The following is a 7599-nucleotide window of genomic DNA, read 5'->3' as shown; positions in this document are numbered from 1 at the left end:
ATTGCAGGGCTGTTCAACAGGAGGCACATAGTCTTGATCTGCTCTTCCAAAAAATTCTTTATGATATCTCCCCGCGGTGTTCAAGGGCTTCTTAAATGTCTTTGCATGACCTCTTTATTTTTATACACGTGGTGTATAATGTCATTGATAGACTCAAATGCCCCCACAGTAATAATGTTTCTCTCAGGTATTAAAGTAATCTTGTTAGGCTGGGGATCCTTGGGAAACCAGAACAACATGGAAGTGTGGCGCTTAGAAGAAAAGTACCCTGGGCCAGTGATTTTTTTTAAAGAAGATGAGCACCAGGAAGTAAGTGACAGGAATTACTGGGGGGGTGCCTAAGAAATTTCCACTCTCTCTCTTTTGTTCTTATTTAAGACAGCTCAGTCAAAGAAGGTTCATTAATGCTGTAAGGGATTTGTGCTAAGCTGGTTTCTGTCACATCCAATATACTAAGCTGTTAATATAGACAGGAATAGGTCAGGGACAAAGTGAAAACATAGCATTCCTTCACTGGAGGTAGTTTGTTTATTTTTACCTGCAACAATTAAATGGAAACAGTGCAGTTATTATACATTACAATAGCAATTCAGTCTAGAATATTTTTAAATTAGGATGGACACATAGTAATTTAGTAGAAAGTCTTAAACATGTATCTTGTCCTGAATTGATTCACTGGTAAATATTATTTCTGATTATTGTGAGTGTTCCCTTGGGAAGAACTTCCTCTATGATCCCTCCAATGCTGTAAGGGAAAATCTGGGAACTGGTTTCATTAGAAGACCCTTATCTTTCAAAGCTAATTTGGCTCTTCCCATGTAGCCTTATATGTCAGCTTTTACCTGGAGTGGTCAAGACTACACTCAGAAATTTGCAAAATTTGGAATATGAAACCATTAATGTTTCAAGCTACACCTCTTTGGATTAAAAGAATAAGTTCCCCAGACCCCTTTGTTGATAATAGCATACTAAAACAGGCAGTTGCTTAACAATTTGCTCAACTGTAACATAAAGGGGAAGAAACTCTAGAGTAGTTCCTAGAACACAGAGTTTCAGATTTAAATTACCAGCATCTATTGCCTCCCTTTTCCTTAGAAGGGACATTGGGAAATTAGTTCAAAGCAGCTAATGATACATAAGGAAGTACTAGTCCATGGTTTATGCTACACAGGAATAAGAAGGAATGCAGTTAGAAACCATTTTAATAAACATTCAGTAATATCATAGAGCAGTGCTCATTACATGTAATGAACCAATTATTTATCATACACTGTGTTCAAGGGCCAGATTGTTATTATACAATCTATGGAACTTATGAACACACTTGGGGCCATAAATGCCCTCTGGAGGGCCACATCCAGCCCACAGGCTTCCAATTTGCCTCCAGTTGGACAGCTCTGTCATAGAGTATGCTTGGAGCACTCAGTATCTACTGGTTTGGGGGAAGAGGGAGACACTGAAGGTAACTAGAAGATAATTGGGGGTTTCATAACAAGCTGTTAAGAAGGCTTCTGTTAAGAGGGCTTCTGGCCATGGGAAGCAGCAGAGCAGATCAGTGTCCTAATTCCAGGCTATCTAGCTATCAAGCTAAAGGCTTCTAGCCTGTGCGAGTTATCTAGTGTGCACTGATGTAGAAATTAAAATTTATAGAAGAGAAAAGCACAGTGAAGCAGTACAGTGTTATTGCCTAGGGACAGTAACAGCAGCTATAAATAAGCACACAGCCTCTACAGAGAAAACCAGCTTCAGTAATATGGCAAGAAACTCCCTAAAATAAAGGCCTGGGCCTCAACAACCTTGCTTTTGTGTACTGTTTATTAAATTGGGGTTGAATTGTACCTACTACCATCGCCCAATGGCTTGTTTCAAATAAGGGTCTATAAGTGAGTAGGACTAATATATCTTGTAAAGGTGCTTCTACTACAAGGTGTGTTTTGTCATCATGGCAGACGTATTGCCTGTGGTTAATCTGAGGACGGCATATGCATTTTAGGGAGTAGCTGCTATTGATGAACTCATGGGAGAACTTTCCATAGACAAAGATAACTTGTCTTTAGCAGACAATACAGTAAGGTCCCAAAAAGGCTTCTCTTTGTTGCTTTTCCTGGAAAGGATGCTCTATCCCCCACATAATATTTGTTTCCAGGTTGGTTCTTTCTATATTCTAGCTAGTCCTCAATAAGGTAACAATAGAGGATAAAATTGGATGAGAATGGACCTGAATAATAATAGGATACATTTACTGGGAGTCAGAGATTTTACCCTATCATTTGGTAGACTAAAGCAGATCGCCATGATTCCCCTAGATGTTGTGAATTTTTCCCTATTATTAAGCATAGTGATTAAAACAAGCCAAACCGGTAGTTCTAAACGAATTTTTGCCATTAATGGTTTTGCAGTAGGACAAGAGATCAATACTGGCTTATTCTCCATTAGCATCTTTCAAAGTATGTGATCACTGCTAAGCCATGCGTTCCTACCCTGAGAGGCAATTTTCAGGATTTTGTTTTTTTTTAAACCAGGTAACAGTACACTTTCAACAGAACAAAGTTTTGGCCTGATTACTGTAGAGAAGGGATCCCCAACCTTTTTTACCCATGAGCCACATATAAAAAGAGTTGGGGAGCAACACAAGCATGAAACATGTTGCTGAGGGTGCCAAATAAAGATTGTTATTGGCTGTTTGTTAGCCCCTATATGGACTGGAAGCCTACAGGAGCCTCTGTTTGGCAGTACATCTTTTTTTTATGCAACTAAAACTTGCCTCCAAGCCATGAATGAATAAATAAGCACCTGCTTTGAGGCCACTGGAAGCAACATCCAAGGGGTTGGTGAGCAACATGTTGCTCCTGAGCCACTGGTTGGGAAACACTGCTGTAGAGGAATCCCCAGTGTCACCTAAGAAATCTGTCTCTTACCTGATTCTTAAACATTGTATCCTGGAGTCTCTTTTGTCCTCTGAACAGCTGAGCAAGGTCACTGTGAGCCTTTATTCTCCTAAACATTAGAAAAAATGTGAAGGAGTTAAATATGGTCATCATTCTAGAAAACCTTATTGGTTTTATTATTGTCCTCTATTTATATTGCACTCATCATATGACACAATGCATCCGAGAGTGTTTAATAATGGGAATATGTTGGCGCTTTATAAGTAAATGTTAATAATAATAATAATAATAGTAATATGCCATATACAGTATGCTGTGATACACCTGTGCTCAACATGAACACAATAAATAGGACTTGTGTTGAAAATCGCTGCCTATTGTTTTAATTGAACAATTAAGCTCTGTAAAAACAAAGCTCAGATTTCACTGGGCTGAAATGTAGTTTTACTACCTGTTCCTCCGCTAACAGTGACCAGTCAGAGCCAGGAAGTGAGAAAGTGAATGTGGTTTCAGCTTCATGTGCCCTATGCACTAAGCTGATGTGCAAAAAGGCTATACTGCCACACAAAAAAAGAATGCAATGATTAATGAGGCTAGAGTGCATCAATCCACTGAAAGGGTATCTATCATGAAATTACTCTCTTAGAAATTAGAAATCACACTCTCCGCTATCTGTCTCTTTTCATGTAGGATTCAGGAGTTTTGATGGACAGTTACCTGTATATCCATCATTGGCCAATGCCCCATATGCACAGTCAATTTATTATAGTGTAGGGACCCATGGGGGGCCCTATGGCCTAATCCCCTACACTTCCTAGTTTGCTGTTACCTTGCAGAATGGTATGTTACCACTTTTGATATTTGCATCTGTGCATTTATTGGCCCTTAATAGGATGACCACTTCCTGCACACTGTAATATAGTGATATGTAGGGCATGGGCACTTCCTCTTTGGCCTTCCTCTTATCAGCAGAAGGTGGTGTTCCAGGGAGCCTGGACCAACTAGGCCCAGAAGCTGTGAGCCCTAGAGGAAGGCACCCTTCTAGCGATCTAGGTCATGGAGCAGGGACCCCGTGAATGAGGGTTGCAGGTTAGACCTCTGTAAGAGCACGCTCTAGGAGTGCGGTATTATGTAGCAAGAGCAGCGGTTAAGGCACAGGTGTCCAGTTAGTTCTTATACCTGAACCACCATCGGCTGTAGGGATCCGGGCCATTAAAGGTGGACACACTTGGGACTTCAGTCTACTTTCCCACATCAGTCTCCACAGTGGAGCTACAACACTCTGCTATAATTCCAACTGCACCTGATAATTTGCTACCATACCTCATTGCTGTGAGTATTCACCCTGCATATGCTTTGTATTGCATAAATAAACCAAGTTCTAGTTATTTGCAAAGAACCTCTGGTGTCCTAATTCCATCATATACACCTTTGGCAGTGGTGAGTTGCAGTTCTACAACATCTCATACGTGCATTTCTTCCCCTTTGTGAAGGCCCTTCCTGCGTGTCATGTGTGCCCGGGCTCATACCGTCTAGTGGGACATTGGCAAAATACTAGCCAAGATAGGGTTACAGTAGCTAACTGTCTTATTAGATCTAAATGACTCAAAGTCTATTTCTATGAAATCTGCATAGATAAAACTTTTATTTTCACTAAAGTTCCCTTTTATTAAAAACAGACAGGGTCAGACTGGCCTGCCAAGTACTGGGAAAAGTCCTGGTGGGCCCTGGCAAGGAGGGTGAAGTTGTGTGTGGGGAGGGTTTGCAGTGGTGGGTGGCATCATGGGCCAAGAAGAGGCAGCAGCGGGAGTCCATACAGTGGTAGCTACAACTGCAGTGCATGGCAGCAGGGACCCTTACGGTCAGGTCCTTCAATGGGCCCAAGGTTCCCCAATCAGACACTGAAAACAAAGGCTGCTCATCTTCCAGAGAGCTGTAAAGCCCAAGATATGAAATGCAGACTCACCTCACATAGCACATTTTTTTTACCCACTTTGCCAGATCTCTAATGAATAAATACACATAAATGTGAGGTGACTTTGCAGGAATACCTCCATAATGCCTGAGGAGCCGAGCACCACTCTCTCAATGCAGGATTCTGGACATGATCGTTTTTGTTGGCAGCAGAATCTTTTCAGATGAAGGAAGGTTCCTGACATTTACAGGTAAAAAAAAATCTGTACCGTTTCAAAGGCCCTGCATTTTTCTTTCTATGTCAGTGTTCTATTTCTCAGTAGCTAAAGGATGTAGGGCAGAACAGAAAAAGGCAGTTTGTGGCTGATACATCTCCCATTAGGCACTGACAGAATGTTCTCAACCTGACAAAATTCTCTCTGTAAAAGGAGTATTGTACTTGTGAGGTTTCCGTGGGGAGCAGAGACCCTGTCAGAAAGACTCCAGGGCTGTCATGAGAAATAATTCAGCAGCCCTCAGGGCACTAAGACCCAGAGACCAGTCTGATCCGTAGGTCTCAGTATAAAAATACCATCAGAGTTTGCAGGTCAGCTCAGTCCTCACACTCCTGTGCAGAGAGCTGCACACTGACATTTACTGCTGCCAAGGAACTGTTGCTGTGGGAGAAACTGCATTTCTTTTAACTTGCTCACCAAGAATCCCCCCTCGGCATTTGTCTTTGCAGAGGCCCCCCACCTATTCAGCTGCTGGCTTTATTTCTCCTCGGCCCATAAGGGATCCCTGTAAACTGCCAGCCTTCTAACCAAATACAAAACTTTTTAAAGGAGTAGTTCACGTTTAAATTTAGTTTTGGTATTATGTTGACTGTGATATAGTAAGGCAATTTGCAACTGGTCAGTTGAATATTTTTTTTTACTGTTATTTAGCTTTTTGTTTAGCATCTGGTTGCTAGGGTCCAATTTACCCTAGCAACTAGGCAGGGCTTAAGCAAGTTTCCCAACTTTTGGCAGCAGCAACCTCAAATTTAGCAGGGGCAGCAAAAAGCAGCTCCAGGTAACTTTAAGAGCTGAATTTCCATTTTTTAAAATCATCTTTCCAATTCCCATTTTTTTAAACTTTCTACATTAGTGATGTGCCCCCCCGGCACAAGTTAAGGTAAGTGCTGGGGAACAAGGGTGGGGGGGCGCGGCACAGGAGTCGCCTCAAGGTGGCTTGGGCCAGAAAGCCCCTGGACTTAAGACCCAAGGACCTGAAACCCCCGGGCCCCCCTGCCACTGACCGCCCCCCCCTGCCAGTGACCCCTGCTGCCATCCTCAGCTTGCCACACAGACCTGGAGTTGCGAGGCACTTTGGGACACCAGAAGAAAACCCAGTGTGCTCCACCATTCCAGGTCTGTGCAGCAGGCAGTGGTTTCCAGGGGTGGGGCAAGAGGCAACACAGACGGGACAGGATGGTTGGTAAGAGTGTGGCCCTGGAGGTCAGGTCCTCTGGTGACCCTTATGTCTCCAGTCCCACACCAATGAACAAAAAGCTAAATAATTAAATGAGACATACAGTGTAAGTGCACCCCCCTCCCTATACGTTATAGGCAATAATGGATATTATATGGGGCTTGTTTTTTTCTGGGCAAAAATAATCTTTATCTTTAAAAATGACCCATTTAATGGAGCTCCCTATACACAGCACTGCATTCACACAAGCAAAGTCAGGCTCAGGGGTGCTCCTGCCATGAAGCAAGGTGAGAGCTGCCTCAGGATGACGGGGGGGATAAGAATCGCCCTTGGACAGGCATCAGTTCCCTATCAGGTCAGTCTAGTTGTTGATTGATTCCTATCCTACAGTGCAGTGTACTGAGTGCCGTCGGCTCCCCTGCGCACCCTGGGAAAGGAGGCAGCTGGAAGCAGAATAGATGGGCAGGACTAGTAGAGTTTTTGCAGAAATTATCAATAAATTAGCATTTAGGTATTTTCTACTAAAGCATTCAAAATAACAAATGGTTTTCAGGATAGGGCAATTATTGGGGGAGGGTAGAATAGATTTTTTTAGTTAAAAATGTTTAGTGTTACTTTTCCTTTAAATAAGCATAATGCACAGGCACATTTGTTTTTTTACAAGTCTCCTTTACAAAATACAAAAAAAGAAGACCAATTGCACGTTGCAGTTCGACACTGCAGGTACAGCAGTGGTTTCCATTGGATACTGGACTATGAACAGAAAAGGGGCTGACTAGAAAGATAAGGATTATAAGGAGCCTAGAAAGAGCCTGAATAGAAAGATAAGGTTATATTGTAGCCTTAGGGCTCTAGCACACAGGGAGATTAGTCGCCTGCGACTAATCTCCCCAAAATGCCATCCCACCGGCGAAATTGTAAATCACCGGTGGGATGGCATACGTGGCAGCGCAATTTCAGTGACATCCCACCAGCGATTTACATTTTCGCTGGTGGGATAGTCGCCTGCGAACAGGGAGATTTGTCGTGGGCGACTAATCTCCCTGTGTGCCAGAGCCCTTTCAGAACAATAGTTTTTGGCTGCCAGGGTTAGACACCTCCATTTGAAAAGGAAAAAGGCAAATAATACAAACACTATAATAAAAATGAAGACCAAAAGAAAAGTTGCAAAAAACAGGAACAATTGACTTAAAGGTGAACTACCCCTTCAGGTCCAGACTGGGATTCAGAATAGGCCCTGTCCATTTGGACCCCCAAATAGTGAGTGCCTGTGGCATCTTAGAGCAGCCCCTCTGGCATTTGCCAGAATCCACAGATTGCCAGTCTGGGCTTGTACCCCTTTAAA

Source organism: Xenopus tropicalis, chromosome 8, assembly GCF_000004195.4.
Source record: "Xenopus tropicalis strain Nigerian chromosome 8, UCB_Xtro_10.0, whole genome shotgun sequence".
NCBI lineage: Eukaryota > Metazoa > Chordata > Amphibia > Anura > Pipidae > Xenopus > Xenopus tropicalis.
Note: the sequence above shows the minus strand (reverse complement) of the source record.